General features: G+C 39.3%; 1 pseudogene; it reads left to right on the top strand.

Moving 5' to 3' along the window:
* Positions 1-356: 356 nt before the first annotated feature.
* On the top strand, positions 357-18,039 carry LOC101107600 (nicotinamide phosphoribosyltransferase-like; annotated as a pseudogene).
* The last annotated feature ends 1,673 nt before the right edge of the window (positions 18,040-19,712 follow it).

Here is a 19,712-nt window from a genome sequence, read left to right as displayed (position 1 = left end):
AAAATAAGACTGGTAAACTAGGAAGAATAGCCATGCCTTTGCAGACCTCATTAAAGACATCTTTTAGTTTTACAGATCACTGAGAACCCCTTAAAGCAGTGGTCCCCAACTTTTTGGTACCAGAGACTGTTTTCACGGAAGACAATTTTTCCACAGACTGGGTGGAGGGTTGGGGTCAGGATTATTCAAGTGCATTACATTTATTGTGCACTTGATTTATGTTATTGCTGCAACAGTTCCATTTTAGATCATCAGGCATTAGATCCCAGAGCCTGGGGACCCCTGCCTCAAAGAGTTATAAGTTGGAGGAGGTATGATCATATTTGAGTTGTAAAAATACTTATTTTGGAGAGAACATGTTGGAAAGTGCTTGGGCCGGGGACAGGGAAGGAAGATCTGGATTCACGAAGATGGAGTGCAATGGCCTGTAGGTAGGAGGCTCAGAGACGTGGGAGAGAAAGCCAGCTGAATCCAGACAAGGGTCAGGGAGACAGAAAAAGCTACCTGTGCTGTGTGACATATTTAGGAAGAGAATAGCATAAGATTTGCTGATGGGGGGATCAGAGATGAATGTGGCTATTTCTCTGTACCATCACTCAGAGTTGCTATTAGAAGACTCATTTTGAGGGAGATGCTTATGGACTTCTCATGTTTTATGGGCACTGGGGAGCTGCAAGTTGAGAAATCAAGAAGACAATTGAATACACATGGAGCTCAAAAAGAGAACTCTGGGTTAGATATATAAATTTGAGGGTCATTAGCAAACAGATAGGGATTGGAGCTTTGCATGTGACTGGGGTTGTTATGAAAAAGGGTACAAAGTAGGAAGAGACCACGGCCTAGAATGGAAAGTTAAACTAAAATTTTTACTTGTCTTTTTTTTTTTTTTAATTTTCCTATTATTTCACATGAAATGATATAAGAGTTTGTATCCTATTCCTCCTGACAATTTGCTTTTTTAAAAAAAACCAGAGGCCTCTGAAACCACAGATCTCCAAGTTACAGTACAACTTTGGGCAATTGTTAATCATATATGCTTTCATTAAAAAAAAAAAAGCAACTGCAGTTGTTTTTGTTTTTTCTACTTAAAATTACAGAAGGAGAGAAATGTTTTCATAAGTATTTTAGATTAAAAAAAAGCAAGAATTGATTTTGCTTTTCATAGCTTAACAACAACAACAACAAAAAAGGTATCTTTAAAAACAACCTATTGCCCATAGGGAAAAAGAGGCCTTATCTGATTATAGTGATGATTGGATTTTTTGTACTTATTGACATTTGGTCCAGGCACTATCCTTGAATCATTCAAATTCTAGCAGCATCACAACATTATTTGTGAGTGTTTATTGCCTTTGTTAAAGCAGAAAGATACACACATGCGTTGTTTCCTTTTAAAAGAAACTCACTGGGTTGTGCCATTTCATTGGCCCTTAGAAACTGTTAAGTTATTTCTTTGTTAGTATGGACAGAAAATATGAGCATGCTTACTCCATCACCCTTTTAGGTTTCTCTTATCAAACTTGCAGATGTTCGTAGCTGCTAACTCTAGCTATGAAATGAGCATAGCTGGAAACAAAAAGGCGACTGGAAGAGTCAACAGAATAAGCAGTGATATCCACTCCATCATTGGGGTCAGACTGTCATACATCCAAGTGAAATGTGTGCTGTGAATCTATATGTGCACTTCATTATTGTTAATAATGATACCAGTGATAGTGAGATTAGAAGAAAGTGCTGATTCTTTTTAAATTTGATATTAACTCTATGCAACTTTATTAATATACCATTATATATTAAAATCTGCATACCACGGAATATAGTTTTATTGCTAGAACCTAAAAAAAAAATTCATCATGAAACTCTGAAAGGTTTACTCTATAAGAATATTCATTTATATTTGGCTCTGAGAAGCATAAACTTAGAACCAGAGAACATAAGTTAAAATGATAAGGTCCATCTATACGATGAAATAACTCACAGCTATTAAAATTAGGATACTGAAATATAATGAAATGGAAATGGTCAAGATATAAAGACAGTGCAAAAATAATTATATGGAATATCACTTCTGTGCATGCATGTGAAAAATGTCTATTTATTTTAAAAAGTTTGAAATAGTTTACACTGAATTCTTAAACTTAATAAAATTTTATTTTTAAGTCTGAATGTTAAATATTGTTGCGAGCAAAATGACACAAAGACAAAACACACAAAACACACAAGAGACGGACAATACACACTCTGGCCAGAGGAACAGAACTGCTCAAACAATTTGCGGTTTATTAATATAAAGCCCCCCTAGGCAGAATTCCAGACTGCATGAATAAGCCTTTTCAGTATAGCGCAGGTGCATACATGTTATCGTACAGCAAGGGGAGTGAAATCCCTGTCTACTGCAGAGTCTGTCCAAAGCCCTCTTTTCCTTCTTATCACAAGAAGGGAATGCTCCCTCGTTTGCAAGGGACCGTTAAACTCAAGGCTGTGTCCAGACTCTTTGGCAGAACACCTCGTTTGCAAGGACATTCAGCCCGAGCAGAGAGACCCATTTGCAGGCACATCTCTGCTACCCTATTAACCCTTCAAATATACTTGTGATACATTTTCATTACTGTGGCTTTTTGTATATTCCAAATGTTTCTCAATGAGTGTGACTTTTTCCAGATACAGAAAAAAACTAAAATTATGATTACCTTATCCAAAAAGATAGCTATTCCTTTATCCCTCATCTACTTGCTAATATTTGACATCCTATAACTAGAGATTTATTCATCTTCAATCCTGCAAAAGCATTTCCTAGAGAAGAGAATTTAAAAAGCAGTAAGAGTGTTTTCATTTAAGCTTAAATAAGCTCACTGACTCCTTCCAGAAACAGAAGTTTTATGGCTACAAAAGATTCTCCCTCACAGGACAACAGAATCCCCATCAGGAAGGTGAAGCACACTCAGCGCTCACTCTGCGCATGGGAACCTGCGACTTTTCACATTTTACCAATCTAGGGAGAAGTTGCAGAGAAGGAGCAGGAGAAGGCAGTACTGGCAGTACTCCAGTACTCTTGCCTGGAAAATCCCATGGACAGAGGAGCCTGGTAGGTTGTATTCCATGGGGTTGCTAAGAGTCGGACACGACTGAGTGCCTTCACTTTCACTTTTCACTTTCATGCATTGGAGAAGGAAATGGCAACCCACTCCAGTATTCTCGCCTGGAGAATCTCAGGGATGGGGGAGCCTGGTGGGCTGCCGTCTATGGGGTCACACAGAGTCGGACACAACTGAAGCGAGTTAGCAGCAGCAGCAGGGAGAAGTTGACCAGTCTAGGGAGAAGCAATTTAGTAATGTAACAACTCTTCTCCAGGTCTTGGCATTTAACAACTTTATCAATGGATAAAAGTGTTCGTAAGTTATTATTTAGTTTTATGCAGATTCAGATGGACACTTTACTTCCCACTACTTTGGCTACCTCATTCCAAGAGGTTGACTCATTGGAAAAGACTCTGATGCTGGGAGGGATTGGGGGCAGGAGGAGAAGGGGATGACCAAGGATGAGATGGCTGGATGGCATCACAGACTCGATGGACTTGAGTCTGAGTGAACTCCGGGGGATGGTGATGGACAGGGAGGCCTGGTGTGCTGCGATTCATGGGGTTGCAAAGAGTCGGACACGACTGAGCGACTGAACTGAACCGAACTGAATCTTAAATGTAATAATAAATACAGATCTGAGATACATTCATATATTGCCTAGACTCTGGCACGTAATTCTGTTTGTTTTCAATATACATTTAAAATAACCTGGATTATTGTGTGTCTCTTCCTTCTTCTTAGACATGTTCATCCTTTATTCATTTACATTGTGAAAATTCATTTTTGAGCAGGATGGCATTCAAACAACATAAATATTAGGTTTAGACATCAGATTAAAGTAGAACTAGGCTACATCACTTAAAAACACCCTATTTCTAATACTTTTAATGCTACTGATACTACTGTGAAGTGGAAAGCATTTGCTGACCATCTCTTAGGATTGAGGTACTTTCTATAATTAAATTACCTATAAAGTACTTCATATATATTTATATAAATTAATTTAATTGAATAAGCACTCATTTGAGGTCCGTAATTTGTTCTTGTTTGACAGATGACAAAGCTGAAATGTAAAGACTGTAAGCAATTTGCCTTACTTCACACAGCTATGAAGTATCAAACTGGATTCAAACATTGGTCTATTCAACATTAAGATTCTACTTTCATCCAGTGTGCTATAATATCTACCTAGATTTTTAGAAGAAAAAAATATAATGACCCTCCACACTACTATTTTCACTGGAATCACCACCACTCTCACCACCAACTGGAATGTGATGTTTAGGAACATTTTCAACAATAAGATGCATCACTGTTGCCAAGCTGTTTGTCACTCCCAACGGTTTTTTAACGACAAAATTTGAAGTCAATCACAGGGTGTCTGGATGCAGGATGATCTGTGTTATCTAAAGCATTCAAATAGCCCCAAAGCCACTTGGAGTTCTCGGTTTTCCTGGCATAGCTGTCAGTTCACAGTTAATTTTATTTCCACTGTCTATCCTAGAATCTTTGCAATCAAGTTATTTTAGACAATTGATGATAAAGTACTACTCAAGTCATGATTCTGGATAATTTGAGGCACTTATTTATCTCTTGGCAGACTTTTTCAGTAGCCTATAAACTATACGTGTAAATGACAACCTGGGTTGAGTATATTTTCACTGCACTTGACAAGCTCACTGGACCAAAAGACCTCGAGCCTGGGTGGAAATAAGCATGCTGAAATGTCTAAATTACTTAATCATATTTCCTCTCAATCAGAAATGTGAGTTCTCACCAGGCTTGTTGAATGCAATTGGCCATTTTAGTCAAGGCTCATTGAAAGGAAAAGGAAAATACATTTTAAAGACTAGATGAATAATTTTATTGCTCTCATACCTGCACCCTCAGACAGGCATTTTTGGTTGTAAATTTGGTGGAGCTGAGAGAGAGAAAAAAGGAGACTAGGGTTAGCCAAAGGAAATATATATTTATATTTTTATACACAGTATGTTATATAATATACATATTAAAGGAAAGATAAATCCATCTGAATGCAGAGCTCCAAAGAATAGCAAGGAGAGATATGAAAGCCTTCCGAAGTGAACAATGCAAAGAGATAGAGGAAAAAAAACAAAGAATGGGAAAGACTAAAGATCTCTTCAAGAAGATTAGAGATACCAAGTGAATATTTCATGCAAAGATAGAAACAAGAAAGTACAGAAAATAGTGTAGACCTAACAGAAGCAGAAGATAAGAAAAGGTGACAAGAACACACAGAAGAACTGTACAGAACAGGTCTTAATGATCAGGATAACCATGATGGTGTGATCACTCAATCAGAGTCAGACCATGGAGTGTGAAATCAAGTGGACCTTAGGAAGCATTCCTACAAACAAAGCTTCTGGAGGTGATGGAATTCTAGTTGAGCTATTTCAAATCCTAAAAGATGTTGTGAAAGTGCTGCACTCAATAAGCCATAAAATTTTGGAAAACTTAGCAGTGGCCACAGGACTGGAAAAGGTCAGTTTTCATTCCAATCCCAAAAAAGGACAATGCCGAAGAATGATTAAAACACCATACAATTGCCCTCATTTCACATGCTAGCAAGGTAATGCTTGAAATCCTTCAAGCTAAGATCTAACAGTACGTGAACCGAGAACTCCTAGATGTACAAGCTGAATTTAGAAAAGGCAGAGGAACCAGATATCAAACTGTCAACTCCACTGGATCATAGAAAAAGCAAGAGAAATCCAGAAAATTAACTACTTTTGCTTCATGGACTACACTAAAGCCTTTGACTGTGTGGATCACAAGAAACTGTGGAAAATTCTCAAAGAGAAGGGAATACCAGACCAGCTTACCTGCCTGCCCCCACCACCTCACAAGAAAACTGGATGCAGGTCAAGAGACAACAGTTAGAACAGGACATGGAACAATGTACTGGTTCAAAATTGGGAAAGGAGTGTCAAGGCTGTATATTGTCACCCTGCTTGTTTCATGTATATGAAGAGTACATCATGCAAAAATGCCAGGCTGGATGAAGCTAAAGTGGAATCAAGATTGACAGGAGAAATATTAATAACCTCATATATGCTTATGCTGCTGATGTTGCTAAGTCGCTTCAGTTGTGTCTGACTCTGTGCAATTCCATAGACAGCAGCCCACCAGGCTCCCCCATTCCTGGGATTTTCCATGCAAGAACACTGGAATGGATTGCCATTCTTCACCAATGCATGAAAGTGAAAAGTGAAAGTGAAGTCATTCAGTCATGTCTGACTCATAACCTACCCAGCTCCTCCATCCATGGGATTTTCCAGGTAAGAGTACTGGAGTGGGCTCCCATTGCCTTCTCCAATATATGCTTATGACACCATCTTAATGGCAGAAAGTGAAGAGGAAATAAAGAGCCTCTTGATGAGGGTGAAAGAGGAAAGTGAAAAGACTGGCTTAAAACTCAGCATTCAAAAAATGAGGACATGCCCTCTGATCACATCACGTCATGGCAAATAGATGGGGAAACAATGGAAACAGTGACAGACTTCACTTCCTTGGGCTTCAAAATCACTGCAGATGGTGACTGCAGCCATGAAATTAAAAGACACTTGCTCTTTGGAAGAAAAGCTATGACCAACCTAGATAGCATATTTAAAATCAGAGATATTCCTTTGTCAACCAAGCTGTGGTTTTTCCAGTAGTCATATATGGATGTGAGAGTCAGACTATAAAGAAAGCTGAGTGCTGAAGAATAGATGCTTTTGAACTGTGGTGTTGGAGAAGACTCTTGAGAGTCCCTTGGACTGCAAGGAGATCCAACCAGTCCATCCTAAAGGAAATCAGTCCTGAATATTCACTGGAAGGACTGATGCTGAAGCTGAAAAGCCAATACTTTGGCCACATGATGCAAAGAACTTACTCATTGGAAAAGACCCTGATGCTTGGAAAGAATGAAGGCAGGAGGAAAAGGGGATGACTGAGGATGAGATGGTTGGATGGCATCACCAACTTGACGGGCATGAGTTTGAGCAGGCTCTGGGAGTTGGTGATGGATAGGTAAGCCTGGCATGCTGCAGACCACTGGGTCATGAAGAGTTGAACATGACTAAGGGACTGAACTGAACTCAGCTCAGTGAATTTCCATTTCCCAGGGAGGATAATTGACACTCAGAGAGCCTAAATAGGGAAATCATTCAAATGTACAAGGGCGGCGATAAGGAAATACCCCTCATCCAAGGTAAGGATCAACGGCTGCACTTTGTTGGAGCAGCTGTGAAGAGATACCACACGCCCAAGGTAAGAGAAACCCAAGTAAGATGGGAGGTGTCGCAAGAGGGCATCAGAGGGTAGACACACTGAAATTATACTCACAGAAAACTAGTCAATCTAATCACACTAGGACCACAGCCATGTCTAACTCAATGAAATTAAGCCATGCTCATGGGGCAACCCAAGATGGGCGGGTCATGGTGGAGAGGTCTGACAGAATGTGGTCCACTGGAGAAGGGAATGGCAAACCACTTCAGTACTCTTGCCTCGAGAACCCCATGAACAGTATGAAAAGGCAAAATGATAGGATACTGAAAGAGGTACTCTCCAGGTCAGTAGGTGCCCAGAATGCTACTGGAGATCAGTTGAGAAATAACTCTAGAAAGAATGAAGGGATAGAGCCAAAGCAAAAACAATATCCAGCTGTGGATGTGACTGGTGATAGAAGCAAGGTCCGATGCTGTAAAGAGCAACATTGCATAGGAACCTGGAGTGTCAGGTCAATGAATCAAGGCAAATTGGAAGTGGTCAAATAAGAGATGGCAAGAGTGAACGTCGACATTCTAGGAATCAGTGAAATAAAATGGACTAGAATGGGTGAATTTAACTCAGATGACCATTATATCTACTATTGCAGGCAGGAATCCCTCAGAAGAAATGGAGTAGCCATCATGGTCAACAAAAGAGTCCGGAATGCAGTACTTAGATGCAATCTCAAAAATGACAAAATGATCTCCGTTCATTTCCAAGGCAAACCATTCAATATCACGGTAACTCAAGTCTATGTGCCAACCAGTAACGCTGAAGAAGCTGAAGTTGAACGGTTCTATGAAGACCTATAAGACCTTGTAGAACTAACACCCAAAAAAGATGTCCTTTTCATTATAGGAGACTGGAATGCAAAAGTAGAAAGTCAAGAAACACCCGGAGTAATAGGCAAATTTGGCCTTGGAATACGGAATGAAGCAGGGCAAAGACTAATAGAGTTTTGCCAAGAAAATGCACTGGTCATAGCAAACACCCTCTTCCAACAACACAAGAGAAGACTCCACACATGGACATCACCAGATAGTCAACACAGAATTCAGATTGATTATATTCTTTGCAGCCAAAGATGGAGAAGCTCTATACAGTCAGCAAAAACAAGACCAGGAGCTGCCTGTGGCTCAGATCATGAACTCCTTATTACCAAATTTAGACTTAAATTGAAGAAAGTAGGGAAAACCAGTAGACCATTTAAGTATGACCTAAATCAAATCCCTTATGATTATACAGTGGAAGTGAGAAATAGATTTAAGGGCCTAGATCTGATAGATAGAGTGCCTGATGAACTATGGAATGAGGTTTGTACATTATACAGGAGACAGGGATCAAGACCATCCCCATGGAAAAGAAATGCAAAAAAGCAAAATGGCTGTCTGGGAAGGCCTTACAAATAGCTGTGAAAAGAGGAGAAGTGAAAAGCAAAGGAGACAAGGAAAGATAGAAGCACCTGAATGCAGAGTTCCAAAGAATAGCAAGAAGAGATAAGAAAGCCTTCTTCAGTGATCAATGCAAAGAAAAAGAGGAAAAGAACAGTATGGGAAAGACTAGAGATCTATTCAAGAAAATTAGAGAGACGAAGGGAATATTTCATGCAAAGATGGGCTCAATAAAGGACAGAAATGGTACGGATCTAACAGAAGCAGAAGATATTAAGAAGAGGTGGAAAGAATACACAGAAAAACTGTACAAAAAAGATCTTCATGACCCAGATAATCTCGATGGTGTGATCACTCATCTAGAGCCAGACATCCAGGAATGTGAAGTCAAGTGGGCCTTGGAAAGCAACACTATGAACAAAGCTAGTGGAGGTGATGGATTTCCAGTTGAGCTCTTTTAAATCCTGAAAGATGATGCTGTGAAAGTGCTGCACTCAATATGCCAGCAAATTTGGAAAACTCAGCAGTGGCCACAGGAATAGAAAAGGTCAGTTTTCATTCTAATCCCAAAGAAAGGCAATGCCAAAGAATGCTCAAACTACTGCACAATTGCACTCATCTCACACGCTAGTAAAGTAATGCTCAAAATTCTCCAAGCCAGGCTTCAGCAATACGTGAACCGTGAACTTCCTGTTGTTCAAGCTAGTTTTTGAAAAGGCAGAGGAACCAGAGATCAAATTGCCAGCATCCTCTGGATCATGGGAAAAGCAAGAGAGTTCCAGAAAAATATCTATTTCTGATTTATTGACTATGCCAAAGCCTTTGACTGTGTGGATCACAATAAACTGTGGAAAATTTGAAACAGATGGGAATACTATACCACCTGACCTGCCTCTTGAGAAATCTGTATGCAGGTCAGGAAGCAACAGTTAGAACTGGACATGGAACAACAGACTGGTTCCAAACAGGAAAAGGAGTACGTCAAGGCTGTATATTGTCACCCTGCTTATTTAACTTCTATGCAGAGTACATCATGAGAAACGCTGGATTGGAAGAAACACAAGCTGGAATCAAGATTGCCGGGAGAAATATCAATCACCTCAGATATGCAGATGATACCACCCTTATGGCAGAAAGTGAAGAGGAGCTAAAAAGCCTCTTGATGAAACTGAAAGAGGAGAGTGAAAAAGTTGGCTTAAAGCTCAACATTCAGAAAACAAAGATCATGGCATCTGGTCCCATCACTTCATGGGAAATTGATGGGGAAACAATGGAAACAGTGTCAGACTTTATTTTGGGGGCTACAAAATCATTGCAGATGGTGACTGCAGCCATGAAATTAAAAGACGCTTACTCCTTGGAAGAAAAGTTATGATCAACCTTGATAGGACATTCAAAAGCAGAGACATTACTTTGCCGACTAAGGTCAGTCTAATCAAGGCTATGGTTTTTCCAGAAGTCATGTATGGATGTGAGAGTTGGACTGTGAAGAAGGCTGAGTGCCTTAGAATTGATGCTTTTGAACTGTGGTGCTGGAGAAGACTCTTGAGAGTCCCTTGGACTGCAAGGAGATCCAACCAGTCCATTCTCAAGGAGATCAGCCCTGGGATTTCTTTGGAAGAAATGATGCTAAAGCTGAAACTCCAGTACTTTGGCCACCTCATGCGAAGAGTTGACCCATTGGAAAAGACTTTGATGGTGGGAGGGATTGGGGGCAGGAGGAGAAGGGGACGACAGAGGATGAGATGCCTGGATGGCATCACTGACTAATGGACGTGAATCTAAGTGAACTCTGGGAGTTGGTGATGGACAGGGAGGCCTGGCGTGCTGCGATTCATGGGGTCGCAAAGAGTCTGACATGACTGAGCAACTGAACTGAACTGAAGTAAATAGCAAAGATGAGATTATATGTACAGATCCTTTGGCTCCATGGTGATGAGCTAATCTATATACTTTCTCCATATCCTTGACAAATCTCAGAATTTTTCAAATTGTGCCTCATGCCATCTATATCAGGCTCACCTGGGAGTACATGCTAAAGCACAATTTCTACAGTCTTTTACTCACTTTCCAAATTAGAGTCTCTGGGGAAAATAAGATAAAGTGAGTGAAAGTGTTAGTTGCTCACTTATGTCCAACTCTTTGTGACCCCATGGACTGTAGGCCACTAGGCTCCTCTGCCTATGGAATTCTCTAGGCAAGAAAACTGGAGTAGTTTCCATTCCTTTCCTCAAAGGATCTTTCCAAACCAAAATTGAACCCAGTTCTACATTGCAGGCAGATTCTTTACCATCTGAGCCACCAAGAAAGCAAGTCCCAAAGATCAAAATTTTTAATTTACTCCAAAGATGACTTTTTAAAAATGGTACTATTTGAGAATTGGTGTGGCTAACAGGGAGGGTCATGATTTTGAGAATAATACAGTAGAAAGACTGTGATGTCATAAATCAGGTGACCTGGGTTTTAATCCCACCCTGCAATGGACAAGTTACTTCACCTTTTTGGTCTATGTAATCCCATTTGTAAAGGGACAGTATTAGATCAGATGCCCACTGTAACATTTTGCAAGTGCTTGAAATAGACCCCCACAATATAGGCAATATTAGTTCAGTAAGACTAATTGTTTGCAGTGCTGGCTACTGTATTTCAAAGAGACTTTCACTTTGTGGAATAGAGTCAAAGTTGGTCAGCACCACAGCCAGTCAAGAGCACTTGGGTCCTTCCCTGGCTTTCAGTACTCTTCTAGGCATAATTAAAGATGGGTGAGTGAGGGCTGCCATTCCAAATGTGCCACGGTTGAAGCACGGAGGTAGATTCTTCTAACCAGCAGCATATTTCATGGAAGACAAGTGATATTTTCTATCTGAGAAAGCAGGGACTTTAAGAACTGACAGCAACAGCTCCCTAATCTATTTCAGCTAAGAGGTAATCATTTCCAATCTCAGAAACCATTCCTGCAAATCCAACAGCACGCATTTCATTTGTGGCTCACACAACTGTACTGGCCTTTATAAGAGAAGTAAATAGGTCCTCAGTGGCTGTTTTGTATTGCCAATTAGCTAATCTGTTGGCAGAATCTTGCATCTGCATATGCAAATACACGTTTAGCAACACACCGTAGTATGCTGGGACACATTTCATTTTGCAGACATTATTTTGGGGGCCTGGAAGAAAACGCAGTCTTTATTTTAACTTGCAGTGACTTGTCCAGTGTTTTCCATACCAACATGTGTTTGATATGTAGGTCCCAAAATAAACAGCTAATGAATATTCAGGTGTGATGAATGCAATCACAGAAAGAGCCAAGAATAGACCATCAGAGTGCAGACTCCTACGTCCCATCTGTAACCATTAGGATAACAGGACTACACTGCCACTAGTGAGGCACAGAGTCATTCATTTAACAAATAGCTATCACTGCACATTATGTATGAGCTACTGAAATAAACAGCAGTTTTTAATTTCAAGGAGGAAAAATTACCTGAAAGTAGAGAACAATTGCTTAGCAATATTTATTCAACAAATATTTATTGAGTACATACTTCATATGTGTGAGATACTGATACAGGCACTGAAGATTCCAGCAACATTTTTTTTTAAGTGCTAAAAATCATTTCCCTTGCAGACTTTATGTTTGAGGAAGACAAACAAAGATTCAATAAATATGAAATGTAGAGTATGATAGATTGTGATGAGTACTAAGAAAGGATGGCAGGAAGGATGGGACCAAGAAGAAAAGAGACTGACTTAAGATCAGGAAAGTCCTACTAGGAAGATACAAGTTAGAATGTAGATTTGATAAAGATAAGAAAGTGAGCCATGGGGATGTCAGTGGGAACAGTGTTATAGGCAAGGAAAAGTGTTAAGTGCAATGTGTTAGGTGAGTGTCCAGTAATTTGAAGAATAGATGGGAGGCTTCTATGGCTAAATAGAATAAACTTTAAGAAAGGAGTCAGATAAGAGTATGCCCAATCATGTAAGATTTTATAAACCATAAAAAAAAAGTGTTTCACTTTGACTCTGAGTGAGATGGGAAGCCACAGGAATTTGAGAAAAAGGTGATATCATTGAACTTTTATTTTAAAAGAAAGACATTAGCCATTGAGCTGAAAGTAGACTAGCGCAGAGAAGGGCAGAAGAAGGAAGTCCAGTGGGATGGGTGTTGCTATTAACAACTCTATGAGTGATGGAGGCATGCATTAGGGTAGCAGTGATGAAGCTGGTGGGAAATGGCTGGATTTCGGATGCTTTACATGCAGAGCTAATATGATTTTTGAATCACCTCATTTTCATTTTGGAATATAATATACATGTATGTAAAACATAAATGCAACATCTATCAAATATGTAAACATCAGGTATCCCCCACCCAAGTTAATAAACACAACATTATCAGCACTCTAGACATTCCATACATATAGTTAGCACACTGGGAGAAAGATTGCATGTGCTGAGTAGAAGCAAGGGAAATATAAAAGAGACCGAAATCAAACTTCGTTGTTGTTCAGTGACTCAGTTGTGTCCAACTCTTTGCGATCCCATGGACTGCAGCAAACCAAACTTCCCTGTCCTTCACTGTTGCTCAGAGTTTGATTTATAAATCAAATTTATAAAGATGAAAATTAAGGTCTTAAATAAAAAATTCACTAGATAGGATGAACAGTAGAATAGACATTGCAGAGTAAAAAGAGATGAACTTTATGTCTTTAATGAAAAGGGATGGAACTACACTCTTGAGAAACACAAGGGACATCTTCCAATAGAGGTAAAAACTGTTCTTGCTGACTCTGTCATTCTCAGAGGGAGAGCTCTCTTCACAGGAGAAAACAGAGATTCAGGGTGTTACTGGCTAAAGAACTAGACTGAAACGATTCTTGTTCAGTCCTGAAATCTAATCACAGTGGCTACAAACACTAGAGAGCAAAAAAAATATGGGCCAAATATTTATTGTAAACTTCTGATAATCTAGAAGGCATGGTATACGAGTTATGTGACTTTGGCTACAGAGGAGTCTCTTTTTAAAGGACTGCTAGCACTGGAGCTTCTGCCCACTTTGTTAATGTCAAAGGAATAGACAGAGTAGCAGGAATTGCTCTAATTAAAAATATTATGGAACAAAATATTCTGTTCCAGGCTATTCTGTTCTAGTGGTAGAATACAGTACTGTAACAGCTTGAGGTGAAGATCATAAAAGGATGCTTTTGAACATAGAGAAATAGAGTTTTTATCAGCACCTAGATCTGTGGTCTGCAATAGCTATAACATTTATAATGTGTGAAAGAAAATAATAGTTAAGAATAATAGTTAAGACATTTAATTTTACCGAAGTGTGCAGCAGCACCACTAACAATCATAACCGGTTCTTGAAATCTTCTTGACCCTGGTACTAAAGACTAGGATATTTTAGGTAGGAAGTTCCACTACTGAGAACTCAAAGAGCTGTAGGTTGCTTCCAACCTCATCTTAGAATTAGTCAATCTGTTGTTTTGTTGTTGTTCAGTCACTAAGTCATGTCCAGCTCTTTGCAACCCCATGAACTAGCTACAGCATGCCAGGCTTCTCTGTCCCTCACTGTCTCCCAGAGTTTGCTTAAACTCATGTCTATTGAGTCAATGATGCCATCCAACCATCTCATCCTCTGTCGCCCCCTATTCCTCCTGCCCTCAATCTTTCCACATCAGGGCCAATGGGATGGTACAAATATAGTAGCTTAAAAGAGACTATGGAAGGTGAAACAAAGGAAGGAGAAATAAAAAAAAAATGGAGTATTGAAAATGCTTTCTTTGGTTTTGGTGGAAGTTTTGCTATAGAAAATAGCAAGGTAAAATGCTTGAATTTTTCCTTCAAGTACACTGGACTGGAAGAAACACAAGCTGGAATCAAGTTTGCCGGGAGAAATATCAATAACCTCAGATATGCAGATGACACCACCCTCATGGCAGAAAGTGAAGAGGAACTAAAAAGCCTCGTGATGAAAGTGAAAGAGGAGAGTGAAAAAGTTGGCTTAAAGCTCAACATTCAGAAAACGAAGATCATGGCATCCGGTCCCATCACTTCATGGGAAATAGATGGGGAAACAGTGGAAACAGTGTCAGACTTTATTTTTGGGGGCTCCAAAATCACTGCAGATGGTGACTGCAGCCATGAAATTAAAAGACACTTGCTCCTTGGAAGAAAAGTTATGACCAACCTAGATAGTGTATTCAAAAGCAGAGACATTACTTTGCCGACTAAGGTCCATCTAGTCAAGGCTACGGTTTTTCCTGTGGTCATGTATGGATGTGAGAGTTGGACTGTGAAGAAAGCTGAGCGCCGAAGAATTGATGCGTTTGAACTGTGGTGTTGGAGAAGACTCTTGAGAGTCCCTTGGACTGCAAGGAGATCCAACCAGTCCATTCTGAAGGAGATCAACCCTGGGATTTCTTTGGAAGGAATGATGCTAAAGTTGAAGCTCCAGTACGTTGGCCATCTCATGCGAAGAGTTGACTCATTGGAAAAGACTCTGATGCTCGGAGGGATTGGGGGCAGGAGGAGAGGGGATGACCCAGGATGAAATGGCTGGATGGCATCACGGACTCAATGGACTTGAATCTGAGTGAACTCCAGGAGATGGTGATGGATAGGGCGGCCTGGCGTGCTGCGATTCGTGGGGTTGCAAAGAGACAGACACGACTGAGCAACTGAACTGAACTGATAGTCATTTTTAATTACTTGGGCTTGGGATTAATGTCTCTAAGGATCCAGTTGCTGATTCCAATAAATGACCCAAATTATCTTTGCAAAGGACACCAGCAGGGCATTTTGTTGCATTTCAAAAAAAAGTAAAGGCTACCCTGAAGAATGAGGTCAAGATTTTCTCCATATTGTCTTCAAGAATGAGATGACAACAAAAAGCTATTCATTTGGTGGAGTAAGAAGAAATGCAAAGCTCAATGTGGAATTAGAAACAGCATCTAATTAGGCTTTAAGACTGGATATATATGTGCATGAATACAGATACACATACACATGCATGGATCTGTGTGATTTCTTTGTATTTTATGATACATTGCAGTGAAATTATTCATTAGTTTATGGATATATTGCCCTTTCATTTTCCCTTCAATGTTTAGGTGATCTCAAATTAGGAAATTCTACATTTAATCATGTAAAAGATTAATGCTAAAGTAAGCTTTTTGGCCTTTGCCAATAAATAGTAATTCAATCCAGTATTGATCTTTTTACAAGTAACAGAGCTGAAAAATTTCTGTATATAACTGAAGACTATAAAATAGACTTGCATAAAATTATCACAACTGCTTCATGTTTATATTTAACTTATATTTTTGTACAAGCAAGATTTTATAAGATATATTTAAATTTTCAATGTTTTAGCAATCCTTCCAACTTTTTCATGATTTTTAGGAATACAAACTTTTAAGAAAACAATGAAACTAAATTATTGCCTTTTGGCCATTAGCCAGCAAATAAAATATGGCTTTAACAAAACTGTGTCATTATACAGTTTGAAAATTATATCAGGACATATCCAATAGAATTACTAACCTCGATGCCTCTTGTAGAATGCATATTAATCTTTCTACATTAAGGAAAATAATGGCTGTGACTAGAAAGCCAAGTTACTACATAGTGATTATATATGCTGGCTGTGATATCCAACCACTGAGACATCAAATTTGAAATGCAATTTTATATGACAGAAATTGCTGATGGCTCTAATATGCCAAGAGTTTTAAGAGATAATGTTTTTTAGAGAGAAATTCTGCTTCCACTATGGATTATGTACATAAATGTAAAATTTGACAACAGTAGAAGCAGTGTGTTTTAAAGTAATTGAACTTCTGAATTTATTTTTAATATTCTATAGTCAACATGACTACAATGAATTACTGGAATGATTAGTAAGGGTACTTGTTTTAAATGTTTTGATCCTGTTATATTTTTCATTAAGGTTTCTAAAAATTAAATTGGATATTACATTTAAAAAAGATTACTAAGCTTGAAGATATAACAATATGAATTATTTTAAATAAAATAGAGAAAAAGTACTGGAAAAAATAAAAAACATCAGTGAGCCATGGGACAACTTCATGTACCTTTGTATATAAACATTTAGAATTAGTCTCCTAAAAAAAGGAAAAAAGAAACATGTATTAGAAAAAAATAGCTCAAAATCTTGCAGAGTTGATAAAAAACTGTATACCCGCAGATTCAAGAAGCTCAACAAAACCTAAGCGTGACGTATGGGCACTGCCATGTATAAAACAGATAGCTGGTGAGAAGCTGCTGGATGGCACAGGCAGCTCAGCTAGGAGATATATATGTATACTTCTAGCTGATTCATTATTTTTGCACTGCAGAAACTAGCGCAGCACTGTAAAGCAACTATACCCCAATTATAACTAAATAAGTAAATAAAAAATTTAAAAGGAAATATGAAAAAACCGATTTTTGTTCTTCTGGATATAACATGTCTATTTGCATCAGAAGATTGTCTTTCTTCACTCGTTTCAAACAACTTGATGAAAATGCACCTTGGTTTAGGTTCTTTCATACTTCTTGTTACAAGTCTTTTGCGTAATTAGTGATTATTTTCATTGCTATAAGTAAAATTTTGCCCTACAAGAATAGACACATTGAAGTCCTAACACTAAGTAACTCAGAATGTGACCTTATTTGGAAATAAGGTCTTTACAGAGGTAATCATTAAACTAAGGTCATTACAGTGGGCTCTAATCACGTATGGTATCTTTATCAAAAGTAGAAATGTGGACACACAGACAGGAAGGCGCAGAGGGAAGACAATGTGGAAACACACAGAGAGGATGTGATACAGAGAACTGGGGTGAGGTCTCCGCAAGCCAGTGGATGTCAAGGATGGACAGAAGCCCATCAGAAGGTAGGGACAAGCAAGCAGAGATTCTCCTCCATGTTTCAGGGGAGAAGGGCCTTGCTCACACACCTCTTCATTCTTAGTAGCCTCCAGGCACTCAGAGTATGTGAGATCCTGGAAGTGCACTGAAACAAGTGAGATCAGGCAGGCCCCAGGAAAGCTGGACCACTGGATATTCTTGCCAATTCTTTCCCTCTCCAGGGAGAAGCCAGGGACTGAGGCCTTTCACTTATTCGTTTTGTGCTAGAAGGGCTGCAGTAATGAGCTACATGCTACATCAAACCACCATCTCTGTTCTTACCAACCTTCTGGTGGCTAGACTATGTTTGGTTCTTTTTAGACTATGTTTGGCACACTGACACAGACAAGACAAAAGCCAGCCCTTGAGCAGCTCCTCTAAAAGTTAGTGCATTTGCCATGTGGTCCAACTCTCTTTCCCTTCCCAGGGAAAAGCTGTGAGTTGGGGTTTTGCATGCCCTTACTCTGTGCTAAGCCAGAAAGAGAGTTTATGCAGAGTGCTAGCCCAAATCACCATCTGTGTTCCCGTTCTTGCATCTAGAGCATCCCAGGTCCCCTAAGGTTTACATGACCAGCAAAACACAAGCTAGTCCTTCAGGATCTCCTGGAAAAGTTAAATCAATAGGCTATAGTCCAACTCTTTCCTTCTCCAGTGAGAAGCTAGGAGCTGCAGTGTTTCCCTCTGATCAGTTGGCACTATACCAGAGGTAGGGATTTGGCAAGAAGGTGTTTTGGATTTCTCTTCTGGTTTCAATGGGTCTGATTTTACACTTTCCCAAGGTGTAGGAACCTCTCAACTAGCTTCTGGATTTCCCACCAAGGGAATTTTTCTCTGAATCGCTGTTGAATCAGCATGTTTATGGGTGGAAGGAAACTCTAAGACTCATTTATTCTCCCATCTCACTGACATTATCCTCTAAGAGCTGATGTTCTTAAGCAGCTCTAATTCACCACATAGAGTTTCTAAAAACACTTAAGGAAACTGCAATTTTCTGCTAAGGATCCTAAAGAAGTATTGACAAGACTATTGGAGTACAGATTATTATTGCCAGTCTAATTCCATTTCTTATTCTGGAAGTCCAGAGAAAATCAGATTACAAACCAGTAATGTGGGAAATGTTTGGAAAGGGCCTAGTAGGGCATGCTCACTGATTGAATTCTAGTTATGTAGCGTTTGGCTATACTCTAGTTGGCAAATACACTTTACAAAAATGACTTTATTCTCCTTAAGCAGGAGGTGGTGGTATACTGTGTGTGCATTCTTCCCAACTTCAGTTTCAGTGACATCACATTGACAGCTTGAAATCAGCTACGATGGGAGCATACCCATCATATACCATGGAAACTGGCAAATGTTATAGATCAGGGATTTTTTTTTTCCTTTGGAAAATCAGCTGTTGAAGATTTACCACTACAATATTTGGAGAACCATGAGTCTAAAAAACTATGAGCTGTGGATGTTGAGACAGAATTTGATCTGGTCGCTGGGGACACAGACCCTGAGGTGAAGATTTTTATAGGATGTTGTATTAACCACATCTTTTATTTTCTGTATATTAATGCTTTGATATCTCTGGCCTTGCCAATACTGGAAGGGCTACCCAATTTCTAAAGACAGTAAAAATGCAAACCTAACAATTCAGAACCCTTACCTCCAGCTACTTGTCCTAACCACCAGGGTCAGATACCAGGCAATTAAGGATAGCCTCTGTGACCCAGAACCCACTGAAATTTGCACAAGTCAGCCAACACTAAGCCTGTAGGTAACAAACTATCTTCTTAATGACAATCATTTCCTGACTGTTGGCCCTACCATACCTAAATCATAATAAAATCTCTATGACAACAGCAGTTATTTGGGAGTTCCTTGGTAGCCTAGTGGTTAGGATTCCAGGCTTTCACTGCTGTGCCCTTGGGTTCAATCCCTGGTTGGGGAACTGAGATCCTACAAGCTACGAGATGTGCCCAAACAATCAAACAAAAAACCACACAGCAGTTCTTTGAGAAATGCTCTCAAGATAAACACATTTGAGGAAGAGATAGAAATAAAGTTAA

Source organism: Ovis aries, chromosome 5 (genome assembly GCF_016772045.2).
Source record: "Ovis aries strain OAR_USU_Benz2616 breed Rambouillet chromosome 5, ARS-UI_Ramb_v3.0, whole genome shotgun sequence".
NCBI lineage: Eukaryota > Metazoa > Chordata > Mammalia > Artiodactyla > Bovidae > Ovis > Ovis aries.
This window is presented reverse-complemented; position numbering and strand designations above follow the sequence as displayed.